The sequence below is a fragment of the Microplitis demolitor genome, chromosome 5 (genome assembly GCF_026212275.2).
Source record: "Microplitis demolitor isolate Queensland-Clemson2020A chromosome 5, iyMicDemo2.1a, whole genome shotgun sequence".
In the NCBI taxonomy this organism is placed as follows: Eukaryota; Metazoa; Arthropoda; class Insecta; order Hymenoptera; family Braconidae; genus Microplitis; species Microplitis demolitor.
Window position 1 is genome coordinate 12,946,386 of NC_068549.1, and position 20,323 is coordinate 12,966,708.

The window sequence follows — 20,323 nt, forward strand, 5'->3', positions numbered from 1 at the left end:
ACCAGCGTCTTTTGCTTGATAACGTTGCCACGTCTTCTCAGCAAGAATTTGATCAGCCTCGTGACGTGCCGCCAAATTTTCACGATTATACGAGTATGCGATATCGTGTTGTTTACACGCAGCATCGAGAGGATTAATTTCAGGATCTCCACTAGCTAATCTCTTGGCTAGCTTTGTGCCTGGTCCACAGTAATGGTATCCAGGTATATGTAGTTCAAATGGTAGCTTATTGATTATACTGTTTACGAAACCTCTACCACTGGTCTCTACACGTCTGCTCTCCATAGTAGCAGCATCATGACTAACTTAAAATGATATAAAACCTGGTACTTATAGCTCGCTGAGTGAGTTAATGTTGTGATCGCAAACTATCAACATGAAGTTTAAAAGTCAAGAGGCCAAGTTGCCAGTAATAAATTTTGATCAAATTGTTCAAGGTACGGGGGTGAAAAAAGTCAAGAGACACGGTGCTTTATTGCCAAACAGTGTTCGTGCTATATTTTGTGGTCCATCAAATTGTGGAAAAACAAATGCTCTGCTTTCACTCATCATACACCCCAACGGCCTGAGATTTGATAATATTTATCTCTATTCAAAATCTCTAAACCAGCCGAAATATAAATTTTTAGAATCACTACTCAAACCAATAGAAGGTATTGAATTTTTTACATTCAACGAGCACGAAGAAGTACTAAAACCAGAAGATGCGAAACCAAACTCATTGATGATATTTGATGATGTCGCTTGTGAAAAACAAGATCATATCAGAGCATACTTTTGTATGGGTCGACATAAAGACGTTGACAGTTTTTATCTCTGTCAGACTTATACACGTATCCCTAAACATTTGATACGCGACAATGCAAATTTTATAGTTCTATTTCGTCAAGATGAGATGAACTTGAAACATGTATATGATGATCATGTAAATACTGACATGTCATACAATTTATTCAAAGACTTGTGTTCAGCATGCTGGAATGGTAAATATGGTTTTGTAGTGATTGACAAAGATAGTGAGCTGAATAGTGGAAGATATGGAAAAGGATTTGACTGTTTTTTTAGTATAAATCAACTTGTACATGATGAATAGTAATCAGAGATTAAGTGAACTCTAAGGCATCAACATGAAGACTGAGAAACTTTTAAAGCAACGAGATGTCTTACATCAGATATCTCAGGCTAGTGATGCTATCCGACGGAAGCACAGAATGCTCAAGTTGGGTAAAGACACAGCTGAGAAAACGATGGGTAAAATGTTCAAGCCTATTGTTACACCTCTGCAGAGTTTAGTTGAATCATCTAAAATCAAACAAGAAGTCAAGCAAGAAGTCAAAGAAGAAGTTAAAAAAAATAATTCAACGGCGAATAATGATACAGAAGTTGATGATGCAAGTAATTATGATAGTATTATCTCTGAAGATAGAAGCAGAACTCTGGAAGAAACACAAATATCCCCTGCTGCATCAAGTACCCCTGCTAAGTCAACTAGCTGTGAAATAAAGTCTTATTTATCGAAAGTGTATAAAAAAAATCGAGATATGGATCTAAGATATGGTGTCCGCCGATGTTACAATGATTTTTATATTGGTGATTCTGAAATAACTTTTGATGATACTGAAATTAATATAAAAAATAAAAATTACTCAGTGACTCCTAGTTTATTGGAATTATTATTTAAAAAATCACCTGATGATTCAAAAGTCACGCAGAATGATAAAAATAAATATCTCGAAATTATAAAGATGACAAATACTCATAGAAAAAATTATAAGCCAGGTGGTAGTTTTTATGAAGACTCGACAGTCAAGTACAATAATTATATTGCTGATTTTCTTGCTAAAAATGCAAACTTATCAAGAGGTAAAGGATTACCTGATTTTATGATTGCGAAAAAGAAAAAAGCACGTATGGATTATGTCTACTGGGATGATCCAAATGAGCTAGTCGATCGTCTTCGTTTACTCATGGCATCTCAAGCAGCTGGGAATCCAAGTCACACCAATGAAATCATATCAATCATCGAAAAGCTACGAGAAGCAGGAATTATTTATTAGCAACCACTGCGTCAAATTTATGTCATTTACTCGCGGACTGTTGAAGTGAAAAGAGCAAAAATGAGTATCAATATTTTTGGACGGTCACTACCAACAGGTGCTGCGATCAGTGGACCACCAGGACCACCTGGACGAGGATTTCAAATAACTGTTGATGGACAGTATGATGCTGATAGCAAGAGACTGTGTCATGTTGGTAAACCAGCTGAAGACAGTGATGCAGCAACTGTAAAATTTACACGTGATCTTGTACACAAAGAGCTGTCTCTATTGTATGATAGTATGAGGAATGATCAATCAGAGATCATTTCACACTTGCACTCTCAAGTGGTAACACTGAACTCTGCTGTGACGGTTTTAAAAAAAGAAAATCAAGAATTAAAAAATATCTTAAAACGTATAAATTCACGAAAAGAATTAATTAGTAGAAATACACAGCGAATTAAAGAATTGGAAGCTAGAATTTTTGTTGACAATGGAGGACAAAAAATCAGTAATAGCGCATGAGCTGCACAGACCAGCACGAAGAAATTATCAACGTCGTCATGTTGACATACGAGCACTTGATGAAACTTGGCAAGCTGATCTAGTTGAAATGATTCCTTATGCAACAGTTAATAAAGGAAACAAATATCTGCTGACTGTTATAGATATTTTTTCAAAGTATGCTTGGGCTGTACCGATTAAAAGTAAAAGTGGCAGTGATGTCACAAGTGCAATGAAATCTATATTTCAATAAGGACGTGTACCAAAAAATCTGCATGTTGATCAAGGCAAAGAATTTTATAATAAAGAATTTCGAGAACTTATGAAACGTAAAAACATCAACATGTACTCCACATTCAGCAACTTGAAGGCATCAATATGTCAACGTTTTAATTGAACACTTAAGACTAACATGTGGCGTCAATTCACCACTCGTGGCAATTATAAGTGGATTGATATATTGGGAGATTTAGTACACAAATATAATACTAGAAAACATCGTACTATTCATCTGGAACCTATTGATGTATCTGCTAAAAATGAAATGCAGATATTTGAAAAAATATACAAACCTCTTCAAACTCAGCGACAAGCACAACAAAATAAATTCAAAGTTGGAGACACAGTTCGAATCAGCAAGTACAAACATGTGTTTAAAAAAAGGCTACACACCCAACTGGACCACTGAAATTTTTACAATCAAGACAGTGCAGAATACAAATCCAACAACGTACAAGCTTGTAGACTATCAGGATAAGCCAATTGAAGGTGGATTTTATGTTGAAGAACTCAGCAAAGTCAAGCATCCAGATGTCTATCTAATTGAAAAAATTATAAAAAAACGTGGAAATAAATTATATGTAAAGTGGCTCGGCTTCGACAGCTCACACAACACCTGGATTGATAAATCAGACCTGTAAAACTTATATTCTAATAAATAAAAACAAAATTTTTAATTGTATATACATTTTTTTTATTTTCAAACCTTAAAACTAATTTTACAAAAAAACTTAAAAATAATATTTACATTTTTTATTTAAATAAGTTCTCTTTTATTTTCAAACCTTAAAACTAATTTACATAAGTTCTTTTTTTTTAATTTTACAACTATTTACATAAGTTTTCTTTTTTTAATTATTATCTCATCGTCATCATCATCATCTACAATTATTTTCTTATTTTTATAGCCCCATGGTAGGGTATTGTGGCTGTCATCAATGAGCTGGCGCTTATCATCAGCCCAACTCAATGCAATTTTATTTTGGATAATTGTCTTTACATTATGTTTCTTCGATTTTATTAAATATTGTTCTTTTGTTAGAGTCACATGATTATTTAAACATTGCATATAATCATCAAACGTGATTGCCCTCAAAGTAGGACCCTTGACTCCCTTTGCTCATTTTTTGGCCTTTTTGTTTTTATATGTTTTAAATGCACATAATTTAGCCCTGAGTCCAGTGAATTCAGTCATGATTTCACCATTATTTTCATCCTTCATTAGACCCAGGACTTTTTTATTAGCTAATAGCATATGATAAACATTATCAACGGGGTAGTCAGAGGTGTTGAACTTTGAGATATCACTTTTGATGATTTTATAGATATCTAGTACAGTAAAATGATAGATGAGAGTGTCTGTGTCTGTGTACATTAATTTCGACTCATCGTTTTTGAAGTTCTTTTTTACATAATTATAATGAAAATCGTAAATTAATGTTTTGGATAAATCTAAAATACAAAAGCCTACATAAATAGGTTTATTGAAACAGACTTTAACTTTTCTCATCTCAATAATTACCATATCAAACATGGTAGGACTATGGAAATTTGGCGTACATATCAATTCTTTGACGCCAAATCTACCCTCCCATTCAATTTTTAATTGCACATCTTTGTGCTTTCTTACATTTTCCATAGTCTTACCAAATACAGCGTTATTCATCAGTTTATAAAAATTTTTTTCAAACTCATTTTTTGTTAATTTTCTACAGTCAGTGTTTTTATCAATATAACTTTTGAGCCAAGGTGATTGTTTAAATTCTAGTACTCTATGTATTTTTGTTAATTTTAATCCTAATTCAAGACATTGTTTTAAATTTTTGTAATGTATTATATAATTTTTTTTATCGTATAGAGTCGTTGATAATTTCGAGTGTTTGGATCCTGGCGGTACAAAGTGTTCTGGGCACAGCGGTAAATCTTTATGGAGTTCATGTAACTCCTCAGGATACTCTAAGTCTACTTCTAATATATATCCTGCACTGTCATTATCATTTAAATTATCATTTAAAAATTTATTTACATCATCATCAACATTTTCCACCCACTCAAATGAACCCGTCAGCAGTGACATACTCATTGCTGCACCATACAAGTTATTTACATCATAGTACATTAAATATGATTCAGCTTTGCTTGGATCAAAGTCTTCACTCATGTACCGATTGTTTGCAGCAGCATATCGGTTTGTACACTGAGATACCCCACCTCTTATACGTTTCTCGATGAAAAGTACCATTTCAGGATCAGTTGAAAGCTGAAGTTCCACACCAGTGTATTTTAGCATAGCATCATTGGACAGACCAGGAGCAGTATAGTAATGTAATGGATCTAGATTATAAGTTTTGATGCAGCTACGTCTAAAATTTTCAAACACATCTGCTAGAAGAAGTACATCAGTTTTAAGATATAAATCTGAGTACTCTCCCAGTGTTTTGATGTTGAATTCATTCCAGACTAGCTGAGGAGAAAAATAATCCTCATCAGAGACACTTTTATTTGTTAATTTTGAGAAGAATGATACTTGATCAGGCAATTGTTTGTCATTAAGTTTATCAATGCTTGAAATATATTCATATGGAAATATACCTTTGCGTGTAACTAATTTCAATTGATTAGGATCAGGATAATGGAGTTTCGTTATAAGCTTTTCATCATCATCAAGATATGAAGCTAATTTTTCAAGGCTGGATGCCATAAATCTGAATGAGTCTATGAAACGTAATGACACTGAAGTATTTTCAATTGATTTTGTGAAAGATACATATTTTTCTTTATTAATTGGCAGTAAAGTTACATCACCTTTAATTAATGTAGCTAAACTTTCAATAAAAAAATGTAAATCATAACCGGATAAATTGTGAAATACTATGGGAATAACATGTGACTTGGGATAATTGATATTACAAGATATATGAGCTGGACCGCGATAATTACCAGTGAAATGACAGTGATCATAACACTTATTTGTATTTGTAGTAATTATTTTTTTGCAAATATGACAAACAGTTGCCTGATCATGTGTCTCTTGCTGCTGTTTGGTGAGTGGTTTCATTGGTATAGGATTTTTTAAATATCCTTCATACTCGATGGCTAATTTTTCTAACTTTAAAATAAACCAATCAATACAAAATTTTGAACGATTTAATTCAAATTTAGATAATTTCTTATTATAACTCCGGTGTTGATAAAATGCTACACTGTGTGAAATATGCTTTTGAGTTTCATCATCTCCTTGAGTCGTTTCTCGTGCTCCAGAAAAAACAGTGTGACAACAACAACAACAACAACAACAACAACAACAACAACAACAACAACAACAACAACAACAACAACAACAACAACAACAACAACAACAACAACAACAACAACAACAACAACAACAACAACAACAACAACAACAACAACAACAACAACAACAACAACAACAACAACAACAACAACAACAACAACAACAACAACAACAACAACAACAACAACAACAACAACAACAACAACAACAACAACAACAACAACAACAACAACAACAACAACAACAACAACAACAACAACAACAACAACAACAACAACAACAACAACAACAACAACAACAACAACAACAACAACAACAACAACAACAACAACAACAACAACAACAACAACAACAACAACAACAACAACAACAACAACAACAACAACAACAACAACAACAACAACAACAACAACAACAACAACAACAACAACAACAACAACAACAACAACAACAACAACAACAACAACAACAACAACAACAACAACAACAACAACAACAACAACAACAACAACAACAACAACAACAACAACAACAACAACAACAACAACAACAACAACAACAACAACAACAACAACAACAACAACAACAACAACAACAACAACAACAACAACAACAACAACAACAACAACAACAACAACAACAACAACAACAACAACAACAACAACAACAACAACAACAACAACAACAACAACAACAACAACAACAACAACAACAACAACAACAACAACAACAACAACAACAACAACAACAACAACAACAACAACAACAACAACAACAACAACAACAACAACAACAACAACAACAACAACAACAACAACAACAACAACAACAACAACAACAACAACAACAACAACAACAACAACAACAACAACAACAACAACAACAACAACAACAACAACAACAACAACAACAACAACAACAACAACAACAACAACAACAACAACAACAACAACAACAACAACAACAACAACAACAACAACAACAACAACAACAACAACAACAACAACAACAACAACAACAACAACAACAACAACAACAACAACAACAACAACAACAACAACAACAACAACAACAACAACAACAACAACAACAACAACAACAACAACAACAACAACAACAACAACAACAACAACAACAACAACAACAACAACAACAACAACAACAACAACAACAACAACAACAACAACAACAACAACAACAACAACAACAACAACAACAACAACAACAACAACAACAACAACAACAACAACAACAACAACAACAACAACAACAACAACAACAACAACAACAACAACAACAACAACAACAACAACAACAACAACAACAACAACAACAACAACAACAACAACAACAACAACAACAACAACAACAACAACAACAACAACAACAACAACAACAACAACAACAACAACAACAACAACAACAACAACAACAACAACAACAACAACAACAACAACAACAACAACAACAACAACAACAACAACAACAACAACAACAACAACAACAACAACAACAACAACAACAACAACAACAACAACAACAACAACAACAACAACAACAACAACAACAACAACAACAACAACAACAACAACAACAACAACAACAACAACAACAACAACAACAACAACAACAACAACAACAACAACAACAACAACAACAACAACAACAACAACAACAACAACAACAACAACAACAACAACAACAACAACAACAACAACAACAACAACAACAACAACAACAACAACAACAACAACAACAACAACAACAACAACAACAACAACAACAACAACAACAACAACAACAACAACAACAACAACAACAACAACAACAACAACAACAACAACAACAACAACAACAACAACAACAACAACAACAACAACAACAACAACAACAACAACAACAACAACAACAACAACAACAACAACAACAACAACAACAACAACAACAACAACAACAACAACAACAACAACAACAACAACAACAACAACAACAACAACAACAACAACAACAACAACAACAACAACAACAACAACAACAACAACAACAACAACAACAACAACAACAACAACAACAACAACAACAACAACAACAACAACAACAACAACAACAACAACAACAACAACAACAACAACAACAACAACAACAACAACAACAACAACAACAACAACAACAACAACAACAACAACAACAACAACAACAACAACAACAACAACAACAACAACAACAACAACAACAACAACAACAACAACAACAACAACAACAACAACAACAACAACAACAACAACAACAACAACAACAACAACAACAACAACAACAACAACAACAACAACAACAACAACAACAACAACAACAACAACAACAACAACAACAACAACAACAACAACAACAACAACAACAACAACAACAACAACAACAACAACAACAACAACAACAACAACAACAACAACAACAACAACAACAACAACAACAACAACAACAACAACAACAACAACAACAACAACAACAACAACAACAACAACAACAACAACAACAACAACAACAACAACAACAACAACAACAACAACAACAACAACAACAACAACAACAACAACAACAACAACAACAACAACAACAACAACAACAACAACAACAACAACAACAACAACAACAACAACAACAACAACAACAACAACAACAACAACAACAACAACAACAACAACAACAACAACAACAACAACAACAACAACAACAACAACAACAACAACAACAACAACAACAACAACAACAACAACAACAACAACAACAACAACAACAACAACAACAACAACAACAACAACGATATTCGGAAGAAGATGACACATCATCACTACCAGATACGATGATTTTGACCGATGATGAAGATGATGAAATTGAAAATAATTCAGATGGCGAGTGGAGTGTAAATACTCAGAGTGATGACGATGATGCAAATTATTAAATTTTTATGTATGACTATTACAATTTCCATTATAATTTCTATAACTATTGTTTTTGATTTAAATTTTTCCACACACACACGCACACGCACACACACACACACACAGCATACATCAACAATCATTATTTGATTCCTGACTACATAAAAAAATTTTTTTTTAATTACGTTTTTTTAAATAAAAACTATTCTTATAGGAATAAAAAAATTTTGTTCGAAATTAACTCCTTTATGACCATAACGTTCTACCATTTTTTCAATCTCAGTTATTTAATATGTCATGTCAGCCTCCAGTTCCTAAAGTTTTTTAACAGGCAACATGTAGGCCAAGGTGTTGACTTCATTAATTTTTGATAGATCCATCTTGAAAACTAGTAATTCAATTAATCAATTTTTCAATTAATAACACATAATGTAAATGATATGAGATTGAATACTTACTTGATATTGAAACACACGATAAGCAATAATTACGAAATAAATGAAATAATCTCTGTAATGAAATAATTTGGTAATAAACCACAAGCTTTTTTTATAAACTGTTAACCAGAACGTTTCTCGATGTAAACTGACTGCTATGAGCTCTCGAGTTCAGCGCTCAGCTCAGGACCCCCCCACTATAGCTCAAAAACTGGTTTAGACTTGTCGAATGACGTCACAAACAATAGAAAAACTAGTTCAGACTGGTCGGATGACGTCATCTACTACGCAGTAGCCAAAAAAGAGGGGAAAGAAACTAAACCACTAGATGGCATAGCTTCTCGCAAGTGCTCATACTACACCTAGTTTGAATATATCAAACATTAATCAGTAAGTAAATTGGCCCCGTGATTACGCTCAAGGCTGATAGACTGAGAAAAGATCAGCCTTGAACGCCATCATTGTGTCATTTTGTTTTCAAAATTCCCACTCAAAATATACACAAGGCACCATCTATCATAACACGAGCTCAAAATGGCGGACATGAGCTCAAAAGGGTCCTAGATAAGCTCAAAAGTGAGCTTGGACGGTAAAAAGACTGCCAAATAATGTCAATTAGCATCAAAATGATGTCAAAAAGGCCCCAGATAAGCTCAATTAGCATTAAAATGATGTCAAAATGTTCTAGATAAGCACACCAACAGCCGACATGTTATCAATAGTCAATAAGTTACCATCAGCCGGTAAAAAAACAGCTGGTATATTACCATTCGTCGGTACAACAGATCATGACTATCTTGCCCCAACTGATCCAGAACTTTCTTAGCCTATCTACTTATAGTACATCCTAAATTACATAATGACAAAAATATTTAGAATCAATGTTTCCATGAATAATCTTTCTTAGAAATTAAACTTGGACTTTCAAAAAAAAATTAGTTGAATAAAAAGTATTGAGTCTCTACTGTACAAAAATTCACAATTTATTCAATTGATTGCATAGGAATTTAATTATATATAGTTCTATAAAATTATAGAGATTTATATATAATTATATAGGGCAATTTTTTATATGCAATTATACATAATCATATATAATTTTTTTACCCGGGATAACAAAATTATTTTTATTTTTTTAGTAAAATCTACTAGATTTTTTTCTGCATGTATTTTCACTGTGAATTTACTGTAAATTCACTGTGAATTTAATGTATGTTAACTGTAAATTCATTGTGAATTCGCTGTGAAACTATTGAATCACTATGGGATTACCATAAAACTACAGTGACCGAATGGCACAAAATCATGGTGATTTCACTGTAATTTCATCATGGTCTCACAATGTATTTACTGTAATCTCACTGTGATTTTACAGTGATTCTAGGTCCGCGAGAGACTGCTGACAGTCCTGACACCTCACCTAAACCTGTTTAGGGTAAGTTTTAAACATCGTAATCATTATCTGGTATTTTTACTCTTATGTTCTTTAAAATATTTGTAAAGCATATGCATGCGACATTTACTTTCATATTTACTATTTTAAATATTGTCATTTGTAACCCTTTGGTAGTTTGAAAATATTCAATCCTCAATAAATAAATACTTGTTAAAATAAAACGTTAGAAAAATATTATTTCTCAGACAATTTTACTTTTATAATGAGGTACTAGCTTCATGAGGCTTTTCGGCCGCATATCTTCCTTTATCCCTTATTTTTCTACCTGTCTAGCCGCTCAGACCGATAGTTCACAGTAGGGGGTACACAATCTTGCGTTGACCGCTCGACGTTCAATTGTGAAATTAGATCAGTCACATTATAAGTTGGAAATCGTTTTGGGTTATTATCAATGATAATAATAATTATTATAATAATAAATATTGAGATTTCCAAAATTCGGAAAAAGATCCTCACGGGAGCAAAAAATTTCCTAAAAATTAATTATACCTCCGTGAACTGTGCCGATAATATTTATAATTTCAATTTAATGTTGAAAATGGGACTAAAAACAAGTAGCAGCGTATGTACGTGCGTCTACCGAATCAATAGCATGAATAAAAAAAATTATTGTAACCGATAAAATCTAAATATTATGGAATAAAAAAAATTTTGTACTTTCTGAACACATGAATAAATAATAATCTACCGACAAAAAATTTGTACCTTAATTTTTTAATTAACTATGCTTTTATTAATTAAATAATTTTTACTTGTTGAAAGCTTACATTAAAATCCTAGATATTTTTTCAATAAAAACCACAGATTTTTTTACTTTTTGGAGTTATTCTTGAAAGGGTTTAGGAAAGATCAACGTCGGAAAAATGAAAAAATTTTGAATTTCTACTTTTTTATTAACAATCTGAAGCATTGAAAAATAAAAAACGTAAATAAACCAATCAAGAAAATTTGTTTTTTTTTATTGCTGAAAGTTACATAATAATAATTTTAAAAAAATTTGAAAACTGCCTAACCCTGTGGGCCAGCCCAAAAACTTCCCGCTGTTTTCGAGCTCAAGAAGCTCGGAAATATTGTTACTTGTGAAGTTTTGAGATCTACGAGCTCGAAAATTTCTAAGGCCGGTAAAACGTACCTTCACTGAAAAATTATAATTTTTGTCCGACGAACTCTTTGGATGGAATGAACCTGTCACGTAACGATTCAAATTATTTGACTTTATTTAGTTTTAAGTTAATTATTTTAATTACAAATTTGAATTTGAACCGTTGCGCGGGCATTCCGCCATTTCGCCGATGAGATGGCAGTCCGTACACGGTGCTCGCGCTTGCGCGAAGGGTATGAGAGAGCACATGTGTGATTTAATTTATTTTTATTTTTATAATTTATGATTTAAGCACAAACGCGTGACTTTTGTTTGTTTTAATTATGTATGTATAATTTTGAGTTAATTGGGATGCATAATCCAGCATTATATTATGCCCCAAAAATTGACAACACATTACTTTATTTAAACTTGTCATCCAACTGATGACGTGAATGGATGTTTATTAGTTGCGTTACTATTATTTAATTTATTATCCGATGTGGAGGAGATAGAGTAATATTTCATATATTTTATTGATTAACTATGTATCATTCAGTGGTCTGAGGATCTACGTTTATATTTCATATTTATTTAATTTAATTGAGGCCCAGGGCTGACAAATGTAATTATAATAAAAATTAAGGGGACACTAGTGTCATGTGTGCGACGACCAACAGGTGGAGGTTGAGACAATTAAATTAGAAAGATACGGACAAGCGTTGTGTACGGACGTGATTTTTTTTTGTTGTACTAAAATTACTATTTTTTTTGTTTAAAATAAGTAAAGTTCACTGGGTGAATTAAGTGGAATACCAAATATTATTATTTCATCATTATAATATTGATTATTATTTCTTTTGCTGATTATTGCGGATTTCGAGTAAGTACTTTGTATTTATTTCGCTGGATAATACACTATCACGTGCTAGCCTCCCCCCCGGTAGTTGTTGGTCGCCGCGGAGAAAATTGTTTATTTGTAGTTATTATTTATTTACTGAATGATACTTGATAGAATTATTATTAATTATCATTGAATATTATTTGATAGGTGATTGAAAATATTTGGCGGTTCAATATATATGTTAAAAAGCGTACGCAACGTCGTAAAACGTTGCCGGTATATATATATATATATATAGATATACATATTGGTGGTGTATATATCTATACGATACACGCATTACTTATAAATTCCTCAGACACTGATGTCAGCACTCGGATGAAAAATTCCCGAGTTAACATACTTATTATTTTTCTATTTTATTTAGAATATTTGTATAAGATTATCAATTATTATTTACGTTTATTATTATTTGGCGTAATTGAATAGCATTGTATTATTTTATTTTGATTATCTGGTACCCCAGCGGTCAATAATATTATTGAATTTTTATTATAAATTATTTAAAAGAGAAAAATTTATTATTTTGAGTGTGAGTGAGGAAAAGTTCCGTGTCTTTCTCTCTCTCAAGCGTGTTGAGAGATAAAACAAAGTAAGATTATTAGTATCATTTTATTTATTTGTATGAAACAAATTTAAGTAAAATAATTGGTTTTTTTTTCTATTGAATAATAAAATTAACAGTGTTAAGTAAATCATATTATAATTATTTTGGATTGAATTTATGTGATATTATTTGTTTTTTTTATAACCACCGAGTGTTATTATTGTGGTTGATTTAACATAAACTATTGATTGTAAAACATTATTGATTATATTGCTTATTGTTTAAAATTAAAATACGGAAACCAACAGCTGTCGGGGAAAATTCAATATTTATTTTCCTGGATCTTTTCCCTATTGCTTTATTTAATTCTTCTGGTTTATTTATTATTTGTAATATAATTATTTACTATTTTTCTTTTTTTTCCCTTATTAATATTCATTTTATTTAATTCTCCTCAATTGTTTGTCCGCTTGTCGTGTGTCACTTGCTCGGATTTTCCCTCGCAGATTTTCCCCCTGAATTAAATTTTGTCCGTTTTGGGATAAACGGTCTGGCGCCTGCGTGCACTAACCCAGCCTGAGGAGCTGGTTCAGGCACTCCAAAAGTTCATTATTTATAATTTCATTATTGTTTATAACTTATTATTTATTTTAATTTGGAGGAAACATTTAAAATCATTTATTTATCATTATTTATTATTTTTATTTTCACACGTGGGTGACCGCATACGGCTTACCGGTTAATCTGCGTCTCCGTCGCGGAAATTAATTACGGTTAACGTTATATGGCGCCCAACGTGGGGCCAGGGGGTCAATAATTTTAAATCGATAAATTATTTGAATAAAAATAAAATTTGCGAGGTTCCACGGAGGAGCAAAACCAAAAATAAAAATTTCATTGGCGGATAAAAATAATTCTGAAGACTTTTTATACACATTTAATTTTACATATATTTGTCTCATTTAATTTATACATTTACATATTTACAAATAATAAAAATGAACGCGTGGGAAAGGATCTTTGCTGAAACCGATCAGTTGATCGCGCGGGCATCTTTGATACGCGTACGAGGTGGCGCTACGGACGATGAATTCATTCCGGGTGAGGATAATAACGCGAACGAAAACGCGAGCGCGGTTGGATCCGCGAATAATATTGAACACCGGGGTACACCGGTTAGCGAGACCGAAGATGAAGGTCTCCGTGAGTTTTTTGAACATAGCCGCGGTCCTCCACAACAACACATGATCCCAACGATCGTACACGGCCCAGTGAATCGTTCTGGCCGAGAGGTAGAGATCGTGGGTGAAGACTCCCACCTTGCCCATGCGACTGACCCTGGGCATAGGGGCCGGGGGCGCGGACGAGCGTCACGGACGGCTAGGGATGTCGGATCACATGACACCTCTACCCCAGTGCCAGAAACTGAGCTCACATGGATGCTGACGCGACCTGATGATGAAATCAGGATGATTTTATTCGGGTTGGGGTTATCCACCGCGGGTGGTCGCAATAAACGCCGGGATCGGCTAAATCGTTATCACAAACGGGCTTTAGGGGTTCCGAACATACCCTGGGATCCGATCAAGGACGAAATATCTCGTGAGGTAGACGCGCGGGCGACAAATCTGACCGACGCAGAGATCCGTCGATACTTGCTTTCGCAGCAAGTCAATCCATCGGGTACCAGTGAGGTAATTCAGGACCGTTTTCGACGATTGCTAAGACGCGAGGACGGGGACTTTGAGGCACCCTGGAACTTGTGGAGCGATGAGCTGATTCCAGTGGGCCCAGAGATGCCTGAGATTCCTGATGGCATGGGTGCATACGTCACAGGGGCGACGTTTGTCCAAGCGTTGCGTATGTTGGAGGAGAAGATGGAGCGTGGGCAACAGAGGTTATTCGAGAGGATCGAGAGACTGTCCGGAAATAATCCGATTCGCACATCTTCCCCACATGGTGGCCCCACTATACCTGCAACCCTTCCGGAAATCAGCGTAATTCCCACGGCTACGACTCGCGCAAGTTCTCGGCAAAACACAGGGCCTGGAGGTCCTTCTAATCCCCCACCGTCGCGTGTGCATTTCGAGACACCCGAAGACCCACGCAGAGGTCGTAATTCTGGCCAACATTATCAGAGTTCGTCTGGCGAGTCAGATTCAGACGATAGTTATACGTCATCGTCATCTGAGTATCACTCACATCGGAGTTCGGGTAGTGAAAAACGTCACTCACCCCGTGTGTTTGCTCGAGATCATGGTGCCATCGCCAGGAACTGGAAACTATCGTTTTCTGGCGATGGTTCCATGACTAGCGATGAATTCCTGAGACGCCTGGTCGTATTAATGCGCAGCGCGGGAATTCGTCGAGCTGATCGCCTCGCCGTATTACCAGAGGTCTTCAAAGGCAAAGCTGAAGTCTGGTTTAGCGCAAATTGCCACCGATGGTCAAATTGGGAGTCATTCCGGTCGGAATTTTTGACGTGGTTCAAGAGTGGTGGTCGTCAACGCGAAATCAGGGCTGATATTCGCGCACGTAATCAGGGTTTAAAAGAAAATGCTCGTGATTACTTAATATGTCTCCAGAATCTATATTCTCGCTTGAGACACCCACCATCGGAGCGAACGCAAGTTAGACGGGCAACAAAGGGATTGTTACCCGCGTATTGGGATCACTGTCCACTCGGTGACTTTGACACGTATCAGTCATTGTTAATAAAAGCCACCCAGGTCGAAGAAAGGTGGAAAGCTGCAAGGAACCATCGCCAACCACCGCCGAGGGAAGAAGCGAACATCAAGGAATGTTCGTACTCTGCCGGTATTCGACCCCCCAGGGATCACCGAGCCGTCATGCACGCGGTGGACACAGCTGTTGAACACTCGGACTCAACCAGCGGTTCGCAGTCCAGCCCAGGGACGAAAAAGAAGCGAAGATCTCGTAGATCTCGCCAACAGAGGGCTGCTGAGCGTAACCTGGCACCGATAACACCTGGTGGACCTGACCAGACGACAAAACAGGTCACCGGTGAAAACATTAAGGTTGCCAATCGGCGTGGGAATTCACAAAACCCGCCAGTGAACCAGCAGCAGAACCTTAATGCTCAGAATCGCGGCGCGATCCCGAAAAATTCGTCCTTACAACAGCCACAACCTCCGAGGGTGTCCAATCCACCTATAAATAGCTCTCCGAGAGGTCCAGTGAATCCATCTGGTGGTAATCGATCGCCTCCTGGATTCAATCATAACAATAATTCGTCGTTTGTGCGTTATCCGGGTCAAATGGGACCAAACCGGATCGGTCGTCCAAGATTCTGTTATAACTGTGGCTCATTGGAACATTTGGGCTACTTTTGCCAAGAACCACGCCGGGACGTATGCATGAGATGCGGAAAAGTTGGAAAGACAGCTGTCACGTGTGTCTGTAACGTCGACAGTCGTCCCAATGCGTTCCAATTGCCAAAAAACGGCGAAGCAGCCCGCCAGTAGAGGGTGGCGGTGCTGGACGTTCATCAATCCCTCCAAAAACAGTCACCAGGGAGCAGGATTCGATGAGTTCACGTCGTATTGTTGTTCAGGCGGATATTCATGCTGTTTCTGATCCACCGTGCGAGGCCAAGTGTGAAGAAGATGCCACACTTGATGAATTAACCGCGGTAGAAGATCGAACAGCTGTCTCAGTGTCTCTCATAAATCAACCTGGTGATGAAAATGACGATTTTTGGCGGTTACGTCATGGTAAACCCCGACCTCAGGTTGTTATTCGCGCGGGTAATCGTAAAAGGATCGCGATAATCGATACTGGGGCCAAAACAACTGCTTTTGGAGACTTCGCGAGAGAATTAATGGCTGACGGTTTTCCATGCATGTTTGAAGCTCGACCGACGCGTTTTGGCATGGCAAACAGAACGACTGACGTGAGTGGAGGCGTGGTAAACGTGAAAATGACTCTCGATGGTGTTGAAGAGGTCATATTTCCAGTCCATTATATTCCTCGGTTAGGAAGTTTGAATTTAATCGGTACTAACTTCATGCAACATGTCAATATGGAGTTAGACCTGAGTAACCGATCTTGGCGTATACGCGGTGGTACCTGGCACGAGTTGGCGTTCGAGCCTGATATTCATTCGAAACCAGAAGATGTTGCAGCTGTACATGAACTCACTGGAGATGAAACCAAACAGTTACATGAGTTCTTGGACCATCAACGGACACTTATGCCACCTGGTTTGGGATTGACCTCGTTGGTTGAGCATGAGATTAGGCTCAAAGACGAGCGACCGATTAAACAGCGGGTTTATCGTCGATCACCAGTCGTTTTACAAGCGTTACATGAGGCACTCGACAAAATGCTCGAAGATGACATTGTCGAGCCTGCGCCAGCATCGGAATGGTCCAGTCAGCCTATCATGGTTAAAAAGCCTGACGGATCATATCGCATGTGCGTTGATTTCCGTGACGTGAATACCGTGACCGAAAAAGACACATATCGACCGCCGGATATGATCGAGATTCTCGAGAAATGTCGTGACGCACATTATATTACGACACTCGATATGAACTCAGCGTTTTGGCAGATTTTAATGAGTCCAAACAGTCGCAAGTATACTGCTTTTTGGGTTCCCGGTCGCGGTCTCTTCCAATACAAACGTATGCCTATGGGGCTATGTAACGCCCCGGCGAGTTTTCAGCGCGTAATGGACAAGATAATTACACCTGATCTATCCCCGTTTGTATTCGCGTACCTGGATGACATAATCATCGTAACCCCGACTTTCAAGAAGCATCTGGAGATGCTGGAAGTTGTTCTGAGTCGGTTACGAGGCGCTGGGTTTACTTTGAACTTCGACAAAAGTAAATTTTGCCAGCAACAGGTACGATTTTTGGGCTTCTTACTGGATAAAGAGGGACTCAGGCCAGACCCTGAGAAAACGGAACCGATATTGAACTACCCGCGACCGAAAAATGTTAAACAAATACGTCGTTTCAATGGCATGATTAATTGGTACCATCGCCATTTGAAAAACGTCGCGTGCGTAGCTGGTCCATTATATCGGTTAACTCGCAAAGATGTACCCTGGCGATGGACTGAGGCTGAGGAAGAGTCTTTCCAGTCTCTTAAGAAAGCACTCGCGGAAGCCCCAGTCTTGTCAACGCCTGACTATACGCTACCGTTCACGTTATATACAGATGCGAGTCAGTGTGGACTCGGAGCGGTCCTAGTTCAACGTAACGGCGATCGTGAGTACTTGATTGCGTGTGCGAGTAAGGCATTGAATAGTGCTGAAGCAAATTACAGTACGACTGAAAAAGAATGTCTTGCGGTAGTTTGGGCCGTGCGTAAATTTAGACATTATTTGGAAGGTTTTAAATTCACAGTCGTGACTGATCATGCTAGTCTCCGATGGCTCATGAACGCTCGGGATCCGACGGGAAAATTAGCCCGGTGGGCTATGGAGCTCTCCGAGTATGATATGAAGATCGAGTATCGGAAAGGTGCGGAAAACGAAGCCCCGGATGCTCTCTCGCGTATTTACGAAGACCAAGAGCCTACCGAGAGTCAAGTCAACGCGCTGGGTGAAGCTGGAAATGACGAGTGGTACGAGGAAAAATGTCGTTTGTTGACTGCTGATCCTGAGGCTCTACCTGACTACCATTACGAAAATGGTAGATTGTATCGACGTCGGCCGGACTCCATGAGGCAGATCCTCGGTGAAGAGGATAACGACTGGAAGTTAGTCGTACCAGCTGACCAACGAGAGCGTTTACTCCAGGAAGTTCATGATCATCCACAATCTGGTCACCTGGGTGTCCAGAAGACATACGCCCGGGCGATAATGAGGTATTATTGGCCCGGAATGTTTCGAGATATACAGCGATATGTCAACAGTTGTGAACGATGTCTCGAGTCCAAGCCAATTCAGCGTAAACCAATTGGTTTTATGACCCCAAGGATACCCAGCGAGCCTTGGGAAGTCGTAGCGGCTGATACGATGTCGTTTACGCGTTCTCGTGCGGGCTATTCATATTTACTCGTGTTCGAAGACTTATACACGCGGTGGATCGAGTGCGTTCCAGTTCGAGCGGCAAACGGGAAAACTATTGCTAAAAGTTTTCGACAGTTCGTTATTAACCGTTGGGGCGTACCGCGCGTGTTCTGGACAGATAATGGCCGCGAATATTTGAATCGAGACGTTGTTGAGCTCATTCAAGAGTGTGGTATTCAGCATACTACCACACCACCGTATCATGCCCAAGCTAACCCGGTTGAAAGGGTCAACCGTAATTTAAAAACAATGATCATGAGTTACTTGGGTGATGATCATCGCGACTGGGATGTAAATATTCACGAATTCCAGTTCGCGTATAATACTGCGGTACATGAGTCACTCGGTGTGAGTCCCGCGTATTTAAACTTAGGCCGTGATCCATGTCCTATTCGCAACTGTCGAGTTGCAAACGACAATAATATTGCTGTCGAGGATAAGGTTGACCGCAGTGGTTGGATTCAACGCATGGATCGTATGGTAGAATTACGCGATATTGTCAATCAGCGTATTCGACGATCCTCCGAACGATACGCAGCTTATTATAATAACAAACGGCGTAGTATTTTGTTTGAAGTAGGTGATCAGGTATATAAACCTACTCACGTCTTATCGAAAAAGAGTGAGCAGGTCGTGGGTAAGCTAGCACCGCGCTATGCGGGCCCATTTGTCATCTCGAAGGTGGTCACTCCAGTTATCGTTGAAATGGAGACCCCCGAGGGCAAATATATTGGTCGTAGTCACGTTAAATTTCTAAAATTAGTTAAAAGAGCTGAAAATGTCCGCCAGAGGCAAGTTGACA